The 17,471-nt window shown below is 44.6% G+C and overlaps 1 long non-coding RNA gene across 7 annotated transcripts in view; it reads left to right on the top strand.

Moving 5' to 3' along the window:
* Window positions 1–720: 720 nt before the first annotated feature.
* LOC147211355 (uncharacterized) overlaps window positions 721–17,471 on the top strand; it is a 148,953-nt gene continuing 132,202 nt past the window's right edge. For all 7 annotated transcript variants that reach the window (XR_015102547.1, XR_015102545.1, XR_015102543.1 and 4 more), the window contains exons 1-2: window positions 721–1,048; window positions 2,832–2,886. This is a non-coding gene — a long non-coding RNA (uncharacterized LOC147211355). The remainder of the gene's footprint in view (window positions 1,049–2,831; window positions 2,887–17,471) is intronic.

Raw genomic sequence — 17,471 nt, 5'->3', positions numbered from 1 at the left:
TTAGCTTAAAACTTTGTATCATAGACAGGTCGACCTTGACTATTAGGTCTCTGTCCTGAACATCCGCTACTTCAAACAAAGAATGTAGTTTGAAGCTGGGGTCCTATCTCCCCTTGAGTGATTAACAGCCCTCCAAGTGTTTTCTTTTGCGTCTCCCACCTTGGGAAAGTTCCTGAAGGCTGTCAAGGTCCCTAGAGGAGGAACTCTTGTCTCGAGATATGGTCTGTACTTTGTCAGAATGCCAAGATTGAACTACATTGACCTTTCTTTGTTTCTGATTTTTACATAAGGGGAAGGACTGCCCGCCCCTAAATTAATATAATTAACATACTATGCCTATATGTACGTGTGACTGTAGTTGCTCGGGGCTTCCTGATGAAATCTGAGACTCACAGGAGCCCGAATCGATTCGTGTTGTGCCCTGAACGTTCAGTAAAACATCTTGCAAGAACTTCTCCATTTCCAGCCTCTGACTTTTGCACATCAACTCAGCCCGAATCAAACGAACACGCGGAGGACCTGGGGAAGTGGAGAACGGTCAAGGGATCCCGCCGTGTCGACAACAACACACTTCCCCCTGTTTGATCATCCTCCAACACCGCCCAGAAAGAACTTGCCTTAATTCCGTTTTATTTATTTCGGAATACGAAAGTGTGTTTTATTTTGAAAAATTACCGGATTCTCCGTTACATCCGTCTCTGTCATGCGTCAAACTACGCTTCTGCGTCACGTGACCGATTACGCTAAAAAAAAAAAGACTTAAAACAATTAGTTAAAAAACTGCTGGAGATCGCAAATGACGGCGGCCTTAAAAGGACGTTTGAGACAACTGGATTAAAGTTACGGCTGAATATTCTGAGATCGCCACAATAGCACTGTTGCTATTTCCGACATGCTACCTGTGTGAGGCGGGGGGTTTCTGCAGCAACGGCGACTAAAACAAAATTACGAAGTAGACTGGACATAAAACACACACTTGAGGTGTCATTGTCTCCTACTCCCACGAGATGGGACCGTCTGGTTGCAGAAAATCAAGCTCGGGTCTGTGGTGAGTCATCATTTTCATGCACTTTGAATTTGCATTGTATCGTATTTTGAATGCATTAAACATTACCATCGCGATCAGAGTGTTGCGGCCAGATTATAGCTCCTTGTGTTTATTGTTATTATATTTCGAAAACGCCACGGTTTTCATGCAGCTCATAGCATATTACAGTGGTCCTCAACTAGAAATGCTGTCGGTCCACTTTTTTTTTTTTTTTAATAAGACCAAGGTCCGGTCCCATGCACGGCGGTCATGGGGAGCAGGGCTATATGCCCATTTAGTATTGTAATGCCCTTCAGTAGCGGAGAGAAGGATGCTCGCAGTCGCTGATACTATTAATCATTTTTAATAACAAAATAAGTAATAAACACACGCATTCAAAGGAGTTGCTGTTAGCCACAACTCACGCCCATGCGCTCCTCACTCAGACTCACTACCGGAGCCAATATTCCCCCAACCTGGCTCCTCCCCTCCCTATGACGTCACACAAATACAAGAAACAGATATTACAGTATGGTCAAGCCAAGCTTATACAAATCAACACTCCTCACAACCAACCAATAATGGGGTGCATGAAAATAACAATTATTCACTTTGCCAGTACATAGCAAATAATGAGAGGTATTGTGTTGAGGCACAGGAACTCTTATTTTGTTAAGTTGTGCCTGCTTAATAATAGAAATAGCCCTTTTAGGGAAACAAGTCATTTTTACTTTAACTTTGTTAAACAGTAGTTGTCTTTTTTTCCCCTTAATTTAACAAAAACAAAACAAAATACTAATTTTACCAAAATAAATACTAAACGTGAAAACAAAAATATCCGTTTCATTTGTACAATTCCCCTTTTCACATCCCCTCTGAAATCACTGAAAAATATATCAGAAGAGGAGTTAAGAACCATTTTAAATACTGACACAAGGGAGCACAGGAATGTGCAGTGCTGTTCTTCCACTAAAGGTGAATGCAATGTCTGAGGCATGCAAATATTATTTGAGGACACCATTGGGATGTTCATTTACCATGTTGCGGTGTTCTGCTGTTAAACAGCTGCAAAGATCCCCGGGTAGACGGGAGCAAAACTGCACACGATCGAAACCTCCCGCGATTCGTCTTGTCTAATTGTCTGTGTGCGGCTCTCCTGGGCTGAAGCTGTGGGCACACTGTGGCGTCGCGCATGCGTCTGTTTCCTGACACAATCATCCATTTTGAATGCATGTGTATTAGGATAGACGCGTGCTGACGCTTATGTATGGGCACACCTTCAGTTCAGAGGAGCCAATCAGCGCATCGTTATCGCCGACATGCCCTGCTCAGCCAGGGTATCCAGTGAGTCAAACATTATACACACAAAGTCGCGCTGCCGTGGTCCTCTGCATTACATCTGTTAGTGCACGCAAAGAATACAACGGATAATTTTAACAAGCGATCGCGGTAATGCGCAGATTGTAGTCCACAAATATAAAATGTATAACGTAAAAATCACTTTATAAATTATTATTTTATACATTTTGCCGAGGGTCCGGACAGAGGAGGTCGGCGGTCCGGTCGTGGATCACGGTCCGCCAGTTGAGGAAGACAGGCATATTATTTTGTTGTATTATTTCCGCCACACCTTAAATGCCGGTCTCTGAAAATATTGTCTGACATAAACCGGTCCGTGGGGCAAAAAAGGTTGGGGACCCCTGGTGTAGATTAACTACCGGTAAATATATAACGTGCACACACACAAACTTTTTTTTCTCTCCTCTTTCTCCTTCTACACTCGTCGCGGTCAACTTGGGAGCAGTTCGCCTTCTACCCACGGACAATGATCGACTGGTTGGGCACTCCTGCTCTAAACGGTTAGTGAGTGTGAATGGTTCTGTCTATTTGTGCCAGTCGATCACACCTCTTGCTCAAAGTCAGGGCAAGATAGGCTTCAGCAACCCTATTGAGGATAAGCGGTGCCGAGAATGAATGGATGTTTCTCTTACAGCAGAAATCTTGGAGAGGCCACCAAAAATTTACATAAGTCAATTTATGGTAGAGTAATAGCACAGTCACTTTACTGGATTCAGTGTTCATGTTATAGGTAGATGTCAGAGCCTCTGAACATCTGAATCTTTATTGCAAACAAGAAGGGCAGCAGTTGACTGGTGTTCTTTGCCCAAAATCAGCTAGGATAAAAATGTACAGAGCAGTGTATTTCTCTCTGACAGCGTGGTAAGAATGAGGCAACAAAAAGCAATTTATTACTTTATTTTTGGGTTTGTGGTGTGGGAAGAGGACCCCAAAGCAGATACAGGATAAAGCAGGTTTGCGTGCACAATGTTTATTGTGGTTTAAAGTGGAAGCCGGGGGAGAGAATCTGAGTGGGGTGGCGAGAGGTTCATAGGTGTAGGCAAGAAGGTCCGCTTTAAAAATGGGTTTACCTGGGCTTGAGCCAAGAGGCTACAGAAGTCAAGAGCCTATAAGAATTAAAACAAAAACATAGATTTTTGTATCAATCACGTCATATTATTGCCATGAGTTGACCAACCCGCAGGCAATTCTGTACAATATTGTGGCCTTAGAGCGGGCCTATTGGAAGTCGTAATAGTTTGAGATTATTCTGCTATAATTTCTGTCATTGACATGCCACTGCAGTACACAGAGGCGGCTTGAGGGGGGCCTTTTGGAAGGGATTACATTCCACATTATTCTGTCATTTATTTAATATTCACTCAATGTTATTGCAGCATCCACACCCGCACAATATACTATGACAATTTTCAGATACTCCCGAAGTAGAAGTTCCCGATACAGAGCTCCAGACATCATGTGACTGATCCCCACGCACATTTGTTCATAAAGTCATGTTGGCAGGTTAGTAGCAGGGGCAGGCAAAGGACTTGCAATGGACTATCAACAACAATCGCAATGGCAGATGGGGAGGACCACCATGGGTGCAACGGAGGCAGCCTCCCTGGCACTAGAAAACAGCAGGCAAGAGGAGCCAAATGCCGGCACTGTCCTGGTTCTTGTTTTGGTAGCTTATGGAATGCTCTCCCCTTCTTTTCTCCCCTCTAGTTGTGACACAATCTACAAAAGTGTGGCATTTCCTCAATTTAGCAACAACTTTTCTACCTTGCCAAACTGTCACATTGAGCATTGGGAATTGTGGGATGTGTGTCGTCAATGTCCAGAGCTCTATTATGTTTTACACATTGTTGTGCTTTATTTATTTCTTTTTAAATACTATTTTATCATTCACAATTTTCAACCTTATCATCCGCATGGTTCCCAATCAGTCGTTTTTCCTGGCTGAACTCCTGAGTTTACAGTGAAGTAAACAGTTTACACTGTGTGGGATGTAAAGCGAGACGGGTCCTCTTCGTCGAAGGGAGTGACTGCACGCTCAGACTCGATGTCAGCAAAGCCATCCAACGACTACTCAGAATCAGAATCAGAATCAGAATCATCTTTATTGGCCAAGTATGTGTAACACACAAGGAATGTGTCTCCGGTATAACACGCTGCATTAGTATCATCGTAAACAACAAATCATTGAACCATTTTAGAGTAACCAGTAGCAGTATTTGTAGTACAAGAAGAGTGACTACGTCAGTGACTGTTTAAGGAGTTAATGGCTAGAGGGAAGAAGCTGTTTAAGTGTCTACTGGATTTGGTGCGCATGGATCTGTAGCGTCTGCCTGAGGGGAGTAGCTGGAAAAGGTGGTGGGCAGGGTGCGGGGGATCCAGGAGGATTTTCCGTGCCCTTGTCTTGATTCTTGCAGTGTGCAAGTCCTCAAGAGTGGGTAGGGCGGTGCCAACGATTTTTTCCGCCGTCCTAACTGTCCGTTGAAGTCGGATTTTGTCCTTTTTTGTGGCGGCCCCAAACCAAACCGTGATGGAAGAACACAGGATTGATTCGATGACTGCCGTGTAGAACTGTCGTAGCACCTCCTGTGGCAGGCCATGCTTCCTCAGCAGCCTCAGGAAGTACATCCTCTGCCGGGCCCTTTTCAGGATGGAGATGGTGTTGACTTCCCACTTCATGTCCTGGGAGACTGTGATTCCCAGGAACTTGAAGGTCTCGACGGTTGACGCAGGGCAGTTGGATAGTGTGAGGGGCAACTGTGGAGAAGATTGTTTCCTGAAGTCCACGATCATCTCTACAGTCTTGAGCGTGTTCAGCCCGAGGTTGTGTCGGCTGCACCAGAGCTCCAGCTGCTCCACTTGTTGGCGGTACGCAGACTCGTCGCCGTCTTTGATGAGACCGATGACCGTGGTGTCGTCTGCGAACTTTATCAGTTTGACAGCTGGATCTGTTGAGGTGCAATCGTTTGTGTAGAGAGAGAAGAGCAGTGGAGAGAGGACACATCCCTGTGGGGCTCCAGTGCTGGTGGTGCGTATTGATGATGTTGTTGCTCCCAGTCTCACCTGTTGTGTCCGTCCCGTCAGGAAGCTGAGGATCCACTGGCAGATCGTAGGGGACACACCGAGGTGGAGAAGTTTGGGGATGAAGAGTTCCGGGATGATGGTGTTGAACGCAGAGCTGAAATCCACAAACAGAATCCTTGCATAGGTCCCTGTGCTGTCGAGGTGCTCGAGGATGTAGTGCAGACCTATGTTGACTGCGTCTTCCACAGACCTGTTTGCCCGGTAGGCAAACTGGAGAGGGTCCAGCAGGGGTCTGGTGACGTTCTTTAGGTGGTTCAGCACAAGGCGTTCAAAGGACTTCATGACCACAGACGTCAGGGCGACAGGCCTATAGTCGTTCAGTTCCGATGTTGCCGATTTCTTGGGAACTGGGATGATGGTAGACTGTTTGAAGCAGGATGGGACCTCACACAGCTCCAGAGATCTGTTGAAGATTTGTGTGAAGACCGGAGCCAGCTGGTCAGCGCAGACTTTCAGGCAGGAGGGGGACACTTTGTCGGGCCCCGCAGCTTTCTTTATCTTCTGCTGCTTGAAGAGCCGTCTCACGTCCTGTTCGTGGATCTGTAGTGGAGAAAAAGAGGGTGGAGGGGTAGATAGAGTAGTTTCTGGTAGAGGTGGGTGTGTGTGGGAAATGGGGGTGTCCTTTTCAAATCGGCAGAAAAACATGTTTAGTTCATTAGCAAGACCCTTATTGTTCACTGTTTGGGGGGATGGCATTCTATAGTTAGTGATTGCTTTCAGGCCATTCCATACAGATGCAGAGTCGTTAGCAGAGAACTGGTTTTTCAGCCTCTCTGCATAGCTTCTCTTAGCGATGTACTCATCCTCAGACATAGCCTCGTCAATATTTGGAAGCTGTTGTATTTCTTCCTCTATGAATGTTTTTTTTTTTAAATATAGACCATCGAGCTTTGCTCAAAAACTGGTTCTGCGTCTGGTGATGGAAAATAACATACAGCGTTTCAGTGACGCAAGAAATTTACTTTGAAATTAATAGTGTTAAACTGATGGCTCACGGTAGTTGAAGGAATAACTCATAAATATTTGTACATTTTTAATTCGATGAAATTGCAGCATATACACACATGTATATATATGTATAGGGTGGCCCGGTAGTCCAGTGGTTAGCACGTCGACTTAACAGTTCAGAGGTACCGGGTTCAATTCCAGATTGGACACTCTAAATTGTCCCTAGGTGTGAGTGTGGGCGTGCATGGTTGTTTGTCTCTGTGTGCCCTGCGATTGGCTGGCAACCAATTCGGGGTGCCCGAAGACAGCTGGGATGGGCTCCAGCACCCCCTGCGACCCGAGTGAGGATGAAGCGGCTCGGAAGATGAATGAATATATATATATATATATATATATATATATATAATAAAATCCTCATCTCACCCATCAGGTGGTGTCCGTCCCTCATTCAGCTACCAGAGGCCAGGAAGCTTGAGGGTTCTGCGCAGTATCCATGCTATTCCCAGCACTGCACATTTCTGGACTGAGATGTCTGATGTTGATCCCGGGATCTGTTGCAACCACTCATCTAGTTTGGGGGTCACTGCCCCGAGTGCTCCGACCACCACAGGCAAGACTGTCACCTTTACCTTCCAGGCTCTCTCCAGCTCCTCTCTGAGCCCTTGGTATTTCTCGAGTTTCTCGTGTTCCTTCCTTCTGATGTTTCCATCACTTGGGACCGCTACATCCACTACAACGGCTTTCCTCTGCCCTTTATCTATGATCACGATATCTGGTTGGTTCGCCATTACCATCTTGTCAGTCTGGATCTGGAAGTCCCACAGGATCTTCGCTCTGTCATTCTCCACCACCTTTGGAGGTGTTTCCCATTTTGACCTTGGGGTTTCCAGTCCATACTCCGCACAGATGTTTCGGTAGACTATGCCAGCCACCTGGTTATGGCGTTCCATGTAGGCTTTCCCTGCCAGCATCTTACACCCTGCAGTTTTGTTTTGGATCGTCTCAGGTGCCTCTTTGCACAACCTACACCTTGGGTCTTGTCTGGTGTGGTACATCTGGGCCTCAATGGCTCTGGTGCTCAGGGCATGCTCCTGAGCAGCCAGGATGAGTGCCTCTGTGCTGTCCTTCAGGCCAGCCCTTTCTAGCCACTGATAGGACTTTTTGAGATCAGCCACTTCAGTTATGGTCCGGAGGTTTGTCCTCCCATGATGGTCCCTCTTCCAGCGCCTCATCCTCTGTTCCCCATTGTCTGAGACATTCTCTGAGTACGTTATCCATTGGAGCCTTCTCCTTGATGTATTCATGGAGCTTGGATGTTTCATCCTGGACAGTGGCTCTCACACTCACTAGTCCCCGGCCTCCTTCCTTTCGGCTTGCGTACAGTCTCAGGGTGCTGGATTTGGGATGGAACCCTCCATGCATGGTTAGGAGCTTTCGGGTCTTAACATCTGTGGTCTGAATCTCTTCCTTTGGCCACCTTATTATTCCTGCAGGGTATCTGATCACTGGCACGGCGTAGCTGTTTATTGCCCGGGTCTTATTCTTGCCATTGAGCTGGCTTCTTAGGACTTGCCTCACTCGCTGGAGGTATTTGGCCGTAGCCGCTTTCCTTGTTGCCAGTTCGAGGTTGCCATTGGCTTGTGGTATATCGAGGTACTTGTAGCTGTCCTCAATGTCTGCTATTGTTCCTTCAGGGTGTGAGACCCCTTCAGTGCGGACTATCGTTCCTCTCTTAGTCACCATCCGACTACATTTCTCAAGCCCGAATGACATCCCGATGTCGCTGCTGTAGATCCTGGTTGTGTGGATCAGGGAGTCTATGTCCCTTTCGCTCTTAGCGTACAGCTTTATGTCATCCATGTAGAGGAGGTGACTGATCGTAGCTCCATTTCTGAGGCGGTATCCATAGGGCAGGGGTGTCAAACTCAGGTCCTGGAGGGCCACTGTGCTGCATGTTTTCCAAGTCTCCCTGTTTCAACACACCTCATTCAAATGAACAAGTTCAATGTCAGGCTCCCGCAGAGCTTGCTGATGATCTGATCATTTGAATCAGGTGTGTTGCAACAGGGAGATTTTGAAAACATGCAGGACAGCGGCCCTCCCAGACCGGAGTTCGACACCTGTGGCTTAGGGGGTTCAGTCCTATGCAGAACAGCAGTGGGGAGAGTGCTGTTGGTATATGCCACATTTGATGGACACTTGGGTAAGTGGCTTCAAGTGTGGTTTTCCACATCCTCATCGAGTTCGCAACGAAGGCTCTTAGGGTCCTGTTCACCTGATACAACTCCAAGCATTCAGTGATCCATGTATGTGGCATAGGCTTTCTTGTAATCAATCCAGGCTGTGCACAGATTGATATGTCGGGACCTGCAGTCTTGTGCGACTGTTCTGTCAACCAGGAGCTGATGTTTGGCTCCTTTGGTATCTCTACCAATGCCCTTCTGTGCTTCGCTCATGTATTGATCCATGTGTCCACATGTCCGCAATGATGCCTGACATGAGCTTCCATGTTGTGGAGAGACAGGTTATTGGCCGATAGTTGGATGGGACTGCACCATTTGAGGGATCCTTCATGATCAGGATCGTTCGCCCTTCGGTTAGCCATCCTGGGTGAGTCCCATTCCTCAGCAGCTGGTTCATTTGTGCTGCTAGGCGCTCATGGAGTGCTGTGAGTTTCTTTAGCCAGTAGGTGTGGACCATGTCCGGGCCTGGTGCTGTCCAGTTTTTCATATCTGAGACTCTTTCCTGTATGTATGCCACTGTTATGGTAACTGGGTTCTGTTCAAGGAGGTTGCTGTGTCCTCTCTCAGGGGATTGTGCACTGCTGTTATGTGCAACCTCCTTCTCCCATATGCCTTTCCAGTACCTTTCAGTTTCAGTCTTGGTGGGTCAGCTCTGTTGTTTGGACCCTGCCACTGAGTGTACACTTTTGCAGGTTGTGTTGCGAACAGCCTGTTTATTCGTCTGGCCTCATTCTCTTTCGTGTACCGCTTTAGGTTTGTTTGGCAGTTTCGAGTGCTTCAGGTAAGGTCATCTGGATGTACCTCTCGGTTATCGGCCTTTTCATCACACCTCTCTGGGCCTCCGTCAATTGACTCACATCTTTCCGAGCCGCCTTGATCTTAGCCTCTAACCATCTTTTCCATGGTGGGTAACGTGTCTCAAGGCTTTCATGTTTGCTCTTATATCCAAGCATCTCTAGGATCACTGATGCTGAAGCGTATTTCAGCTCATTGGTTTCCGTAATCGTTACGGTAGGGATCGCCCTCAGTGCTGCATTCACACTTTCCATGAGACTTTCAGGTGGTACTTCACATAGCCGTTGTAATCGATTTCTAGGTTGCCCAGCTTTCATTCTCGCCATGATCTCAATGATTTCATTCATTGGGGCTGGCCTTCCAATCTCATCATCTGCATTCATTGGGGCTTGCCTCCCAATCTCTGGTATGACCTCCTCCTCTGATCTGGCAGCCTGGGGCCCTTCACCATGGAATCTGCGTTGTAGCTCATCAATCTCAAGTTATGACAGCAGTTGCCATTTGTGGATGTTGGAACACTGAGCTACTAGTTGTTTCGTGGTCAACCGTGACTGTGGGTTTCGAAGTAACGCCACACTGGATGGTGTTATGTGCTGTAACGCCCAACGACCCACACTCTTTTTTTTTTTGCCCCAAGCGGGATTCGAACCACCATCTCCCGTACGCCAAACCGATGCCTTACCAACTGAGCTATCCAGCCGGCATATATATTTATGTGTGTGTGTATATATATGTGTGTGTGTGTATATGTTTATATATATATATATATATATATATATATATACACTGTATGTGTGTGTGTGTGTGTGTGTGTGTGTGTGTGTATGTATATACACACACACACAAACATATAGGGCAGCCCAGTGGTTGGCGCGTTGACCTCTCATTGCATAGGTTGTTGATTCGATCCCAGCTCTGGCCCTCCTGTGTGGAGTTTGCATGTTCTCCCCATGCCTGTGTGGGTTTTCTCCGGGTACTCCCACATTCCAAAACATGGCATGGTAGGTGTGAGTGTGAGCATGGATGCTTGTTCGTCTGTGTGTGCCCTGCAATTGGCTGGCAACCGGTTCAGGGTGTCCCCCGCCTACTGCCTGAAGACAGCTGGGATAGGCTCCAGCCTCCCCGTGACTATATATATATATATATATTCAAATATCTACACATATTTATGTGCCACCTTCAAATTTAAATGGCAGCAAAACAGGCAGAAGAATATGGACAAAAATAATTTCAATTACACAGTCAAGTCCATTTCTTGTACACCTACACAGTCAAACGTGAAAACCCTAGAGCAGTGGTTCTTAACCTGGGTTCGATCGAACCCCAGGAGTTCGGTAAATCAATCTCAGGGGTTCGACCAAGCCTCTGCCATGGAGGGTAAGATACACCCGACTCATCATGTCAATTAGTTATGACACGTCCACTTGACCATCACTGGCTGCAGATGATCACATTACATTGCTTGTCCAATCAGTGCTGTGGGAAAGCACAAAGGACTTTTTTTCTGTTTTGAATAAATGCATATTTTTTAATATCTTGAATTTGTAAAAAAAATATTTTTTTATTTTTCACGAATGAAGGGTTCGACGAATGTGCCTATCAACTGGTTTGGTTCGGTACCTCTAAGAATGTTAAGAACCACTGCACGAGAGCAAGGGTCTTCAATCCTGTTCCTCGAGCGCCGGTTTCCTGGATGAATTTGTATCACGGGTAATGCAGCAGTGTGGGAAGGAAAACATCCGGGAAACTGACGCTCAAGGAACAGGGTTGAAGACCCATGCCCTCGCAGTTTGTGCTCAAAACTCAATACAGTAAATATTCTCTAGTAAGGACTCGTGTTTGCGCTGTCCAATTTGTCCTGATAACAGAAATTCCTCATTTGGGAAATGAGCATGGTACATGTCCTTTATGAACCTGCAAGTATGTTGACAAAATGCACGTGTAACAACACAATCAATAAAATACAAAAATATACTGTCCAAAAACTGTTTATATAACAAAAACTGCAATACAGGTGTATCCCAAAAAAATCACAACAGTAAAATACGTACAGTATTTTAATGTTTATTTTTTTCTGTCTTGGGAAAAAAAATTGTATTTTGGATTGTTTTGTTGGATGCATTCTTTGGTTTATGACAATGTTTGCCTGCGTGTCATACAGTTTTCTTGCTAGTTGCAAGTAACTGTCCCGTTGATCACCGATGTCTGGTAATTCTTGTGCATACTGAAGGATTTTTGTTGCCATTTGCATTGCTTCCTTGCTGGATGGTGGCTTGTCATCAGGAGTTGAATCGATGCCTTGTTTTTTAAAGTTTCGTAGATTTGCGTCTTTCCGACTCCAAGTGTCTGCTGGATCTTTTTAACTTTGTGTCCAGCCTCGCTCAAACGGATGCATTTCACTCGCTCCGCTCCAGTCGTTACAGTTCTTCTACGTTTCGATGCGATGATCTACACGACGTAAGTGAATAAAGTTAAAATCTTTCACAATTACAGTAAATCGCACGCCAATAAAAAGTCGCTTACACGTCTTCGTTTCGAATCTGATGAATGAAAACGGCGAAGCGAACACGTTTCTTCGGTCATGTGGAGTGGGTGCTACTTTTAAGCTAGTGCCGCGTTCTCCAGGACGTAAGTGAATAAAGTTAAAATCATTCATAATTACAGTAAAAGGCACGGCAATAAAAACTCACGTACACGTCGTCGTTTAGAATCTGATGATCGAAAAACGCGAAGTGAAAACTTGTTTCAGCGTTGGGTCTTTTCCGTCGCATCGGGTGGGCGTTGCGTGTATTTAAGCTCCCGCGGCATTAAACCTCCATCCGGGTTACGGGCAGTGGAATTTCCGCTTACGCAAGTTCCGGTAACACGTAATATCGTAGTCAAAATGTTAATGCATAGGTTTTTATTCCGGGTGAAGGATATTCCTTTCCATAGAATTTCCGGGGATGGGAATATTTACTGTACACACACACCTAGTTGGTGAGGTCTTGTCTTCCAGACTGGAGGGAGGACATTTGTCAGGCACTTGACAAATGACACTCATTAGACTGAATAGAGTCAGCGAGGCGACTCAACAGGGCACACACAACTCGGCGGATATGTGTGCCGTCGATGGCTCCTAAAGGTTCACACATACACAGGATTTAATATGAACCGTAATTCAAGCAAAGGAAAAAGTAAAAAAGTCACTGAAATAAGTGCATAAATGTGTAGGTCATCATCTGCTTGAACCAAGATATGTTAAATCGGGTGTTCATGAACCCAATTGGCCGTGTAGCCCATGTGACCATGTGACATCACAGAAAATACAAATATGATTGGCCAAGTGGCCCATTTGACCAACATACGTACATCTATGTACGTATCTTGTAAATGTAAATGTAAAAAATGTAAATCTTGTAAATTTCCCCAGTGTGGGACAAATAAAGGATATCTTATCTATACTTCAAAGTACTGTAAAGAAGTAAACCTGATCAGGAACATCAATTGTTGGCAAAATAATGTTCTCTGTTTTAAATGATACAAAAACTCAAGTGGAAGCCGAGTTGTGAGACAAAAACTTTTTTTTTTCATCAAATACCTTGATGTGAGAGTTGCCGAACTTCGGGGAGTTTGGTTCTATCTTGAAAGTGAGGAGGAAAATGATGTTCAAAAAAAAATGTCTCAACTGCAACCAGTGAAATTCAAATGATTACGTCAGGGCGTGGTTTCAATTTCAAACACAAATAAGGGTTGAATCCAGCATGTGACACCGCATTTTAACAAGTGACTTCTATTTTTAACCCTCCCAAAACTTTTGAACACGGGTCGATTTGCAGTGCAAGTGAGTTGAACTTTGGAGGAAAAACACAAAACCAAACTGATTTATTGGCCGCAGGCCCCTGTCAGTGGCATGTGACAGACCACTATCTAACAATGCCTTCCTGGAACACCCAACCAGTTCTACAAGGCCAAAGGGAGGATTATTTTACTGTACACCGCACAAAGCAAGGCTCCGGGGTAATCATCCAATCATTTTTGTCGAGATAGAGCAGCACCATGAAGGCAACATCGAAGGGAAGGGTTTCAACACATCTGAGATGATACAGCTTTTCGATGTGTCAGCTTCTCTCTCTTGCCGTCCTCTATATCACCACTGCTGCACTTCAAGACATGAATCAAGGGTTAGAGCAGTGGTCCTCAACTAGAAAGGCTGTAGGTCCACTTTTTTTTTTATATAAGACCACGGCGGTCATGGGGAGCAGGGCTATATGCCAATTTAGTATGGTCAAGCCAAGCTTATACAAATCAACACTCCTCACAACCAACCAATAATGGGGTGCATGAAAATAACAATTATTCACTTTGCCAGTACACAGCAAATAATGAGAGGTATTGTGTTGAGGCACAGGAACTCCTTTATTTTGTTAAGTTGTGCCTGCTTAATAATAGAAATAGCCCTTTTAGGGAAATAAGACATTTTTACTTTAACTTTGTTAAACAGTAGTTGTCTTTTTTTCCCTTAATTTAACAAAAGCAAAACAAAATACTCATTTTACCAAAATAAATACTAAACATGAAAACAAAAATATTATTTTCATTTGTACAATTCCCCTTTTCACATCCCCTCTGAAATCACTGAAAAATATATCAGAAGAGGAGTTAAGAACCATTTTAAATACTGACACAAGGGAGCACAGGAATGTGCAGTGCTGTTCTTCCACTAAAGGTGAATGCAATGTCTGAGGCATGCAAATATTATTTGAGGACGCCATTGGGATGTTCATTTACCATGTTGCGGTGTTCTGCTGTTAAACAGCTGCAAAGATCCCCGGGTAGACGGGAGCAAAACTGCACACAATCGAAACCTCCCGCGATTCGTCTTGTCTAATTGTCTGTGTGCGGCTCTCCTGGGCTGAAGCTGTGAGCACACTGTGGCATCGCGCATGCGTCTGTTTCCTGACACAATCATCCATTTTGAATGCGTGACGCTTATGTATGGGCACACCTTAAGTTCAGAGGAGCCAATCAGCGCATCGTTATCGCCGACATGCCCTGCTCAGCCATGAGCATGAGCCAGTTCGTCAAACATTATACACACACAGTCGCGCTGCTGCGTCCTCTGCAATACATCTGTTCATGCACGCAAATACTACAACGGATAATTTTAACAAGCGATCGCGGTAATGCGCAGATTATAGTCCAAAAATATAAAACGTATAACGTAAAAATCACTTTATAATTTATTATTTTATACAATTTGCCGAGGGTCCGGACAGAGGAGGTCCGGACAGAGGAGGTCGGCGGTCCGGTCGTGGATCGTGGTCCGCCAGTTGAGGAAGACTGGGTTAGAGTATATGATATTTTACCCCTCAAGCGATTCAATTTTTTTTCTTCATTTTAAGTTAGAAACATGATTTTTGTAGATCTTCGGCTTACCATTTCTAAACATGTCACAGGAATAAGACAAATTGTTTGACAGCAATGCCTGCTACTGTAATCTATTTACAACACTACATTCGCATTATGTCCATTGTTAGGTATGAGCAATGTGTAACCAGGTCTATGTTCATATATACTTGAAAGATGAAGAAGTAGCAAGTTAATACAGTACTGCCTTTGTGTTACCTACCTGGAATGGCAGAAGAGAACATATTTTGGTTCTCAAAATAGTGACCCACGATACCCATAAAACATAATGAAAATTATCATTCCAATTGCTGATGCAGCATTGGGCCCCAATAAACTAATAAGTATGTGTCTTTAGTTAGGAAATACAAGGAATTAAGTACATCCCAATATGTACGGGTGCAATTGCTTGGTATTAATTTTGCTGTTGATAGAAAACGTATTTGACTCCAAGTAATGAATTAGTCTACTGATTAACATTTTACCCATTTTCACGACCACATTAATTTGGATTAATGTGATTCATATGTGTGTTTTGTTGCCCAGTTGTGCCTTACCAGGTTTATTATTCAAGCAAGGAGCAGCAAAGAATATCAGCGCTGAATTTCAGATTTGGGTTTTGTGTGTGCAGACCACACTTATGCTACTGAGAGATGATCATGAAAAGCTGAGAGCTTCCGCCTGACGGAGAAAAAAAACAGAAAATGTGAAGTTGATTGGGTGAAAAGGAAAACAAATCTGAAACATTGCACTAACATATCCCATACACACTGAAATAATTGATTTGATTGATTGATTGTTGCTGCCTCTATGCTCACCAATGCAGTGTTTGCTGGAGTGTTGATTATCCATCTTATTATCCATCATCATTGCAAATTTCTCAGTTGTGGGACAAATATAGGTTTCTTATTTATCTTATCTTAATTCAAGAATTTTTTTGTGGCATCAAATGAAATGGAAAAAGTACAACACTTTTAAAGCAAGGAGCAAAACGACTACTTCATCAGTGTGGTGAAAGACATGAACATGTCTTTTATGGATTAATTGATAACAATTACCATGTATACAGGAGTTACTTTGTCTCCTCCCACATGCAAACAGGTTATCCCAAATGTTTCAGAAACCGGAATTTTGAACTTAATCTTTATAATGACTGCATGTAAACTTAGTAGAGTGCTCCACTATTGGGGTGGGTGGGAAGTTGTCTGTACCTCCACATTGTCCACCTGGTCTGCCAGTTTGCACAAACTACTATTTGCTGTGGGCCTACATATTACGTTCCTCCCATGAAACTTTGTAATGAACAGTCCACAACAAAAAGAAAAAGAGAAACAAGATGGACTCGCTTTTCCCAAGACTGCAGCGGGCTCTCAGTCTAATGATGCCACAAAAAAAAAAAAAAACATGACTGCAATCCTAACAAGGAGAGTCAGGGAAGGGAGGGCGGGGGGGGGGGGGCATGTAGGGACACGAGGTAGCTCTTCCAGCTCATCAAGAAGATGGGTTACAGCTCCAACCCGACAAGTTAAACCCTACTGGACCGATCAGGTTCAATTAGCACAACTACGGTGGAGCACTTGGACAGATGGAGGAAACATTTCAGCAACTTATTAAAGCAGCCACCGCTAGCTACAGTCATCAGCCCTGTCTCCTGTTCCTTCAGAGATGGCAGAGTTTTCCCTTTGCATCACTGAACCGTGTCCCGAGGTCTGTATGGCGTGGAGGAAACCGAAGAAAATCAAAGCACCCAGAGAAGATGGCCTGCCAGCCAAAGTCTACACAAGTTGCTAGGAGATGACTCACCATATTATCACTAAAGTGTGAGAAAGGGAAACTAAAGGGTAATCATTTTAAAGCAGTTTCATTTAGAGCTGGACCAGCCCACCTGTCTTTGGTCCCACTTCAAGTCAAGTCAAGTCAACTGTATTTATAGAGCACTTTCAAACAGCCATCGCTGCATACAAAGTGCTGTACATGGAGCAATTTAACATGCACAATAAACAGTAAGACAAATCGGTAATAAAGACGGTAGAAAGCACCAAACAGTAAAACCAAGAACAAATCTAAGTCATGCTGAGTCGAATGCCAAAGACTACAAGTGAGTTCATTCCAGAGAGAGGGACCAGCAACAGAAAAGGCTCGATCCCCTCTGAGCCTCAGTTTAGTTCTTGGTACTTCTAATAATGTCTGGTCCGCAGACCTGAGGCGCCGGGCAGGTGTGTAGGGGCGGATGAGCTCAGAGAGGTAAGGTGGCGCGAGATTATTCAGAGATTTGAAAACAAATAAGAGGATCTTGAAAATAACTCTAAAATGTATGGGGAGCCAGTGAAGGGATGCCAGAGTAGGAGTTTTGTGCTCCCTCTTACGAGTACCAGTCAAGAGGCGAGCAGCGGCATTCTGGACCAGCTGAAGGCGCTTAATGGAGGACTGGCTGACTCCAAAGTAAAGGGCATTGCAGTAATTACCGGATTCTCTGTTATATCAGTCTACAGAATGTCACTCGTGACGCAGGTGAATGCGTGCTTCTTGGTCACGTGATAGGAAATGATTAAAAAACAAGCGTCTTTGAAAAGTTTTTTTTTTTTTTTGGGAAGGGGAAAAAGGCCCAGCCAGGAGACAGAAGAGGAGCC

The sequence above is a fragment of the Hippocampus guttulatus genome, chromosome 1 (assembly GCF_054856545.1).
Source record: "Hippocampus guttulatus isolate MCC_2025c chromosome 1, RoL_Hgut_1.0, whole genome shotgun sequence".
Taxonomy (NCBI): Eukaryota; Metazoa; Chordata; class Actinopteri; order Syngnathiformes; family Syngnathidae; genus Hippocampus; species Hippocampus guttulatus.
The sequence above is the reverse complement of the archived record's forward strand: the minus strand, read 5'-3'. Positions and strand labels throughout refer to the sequence as shown.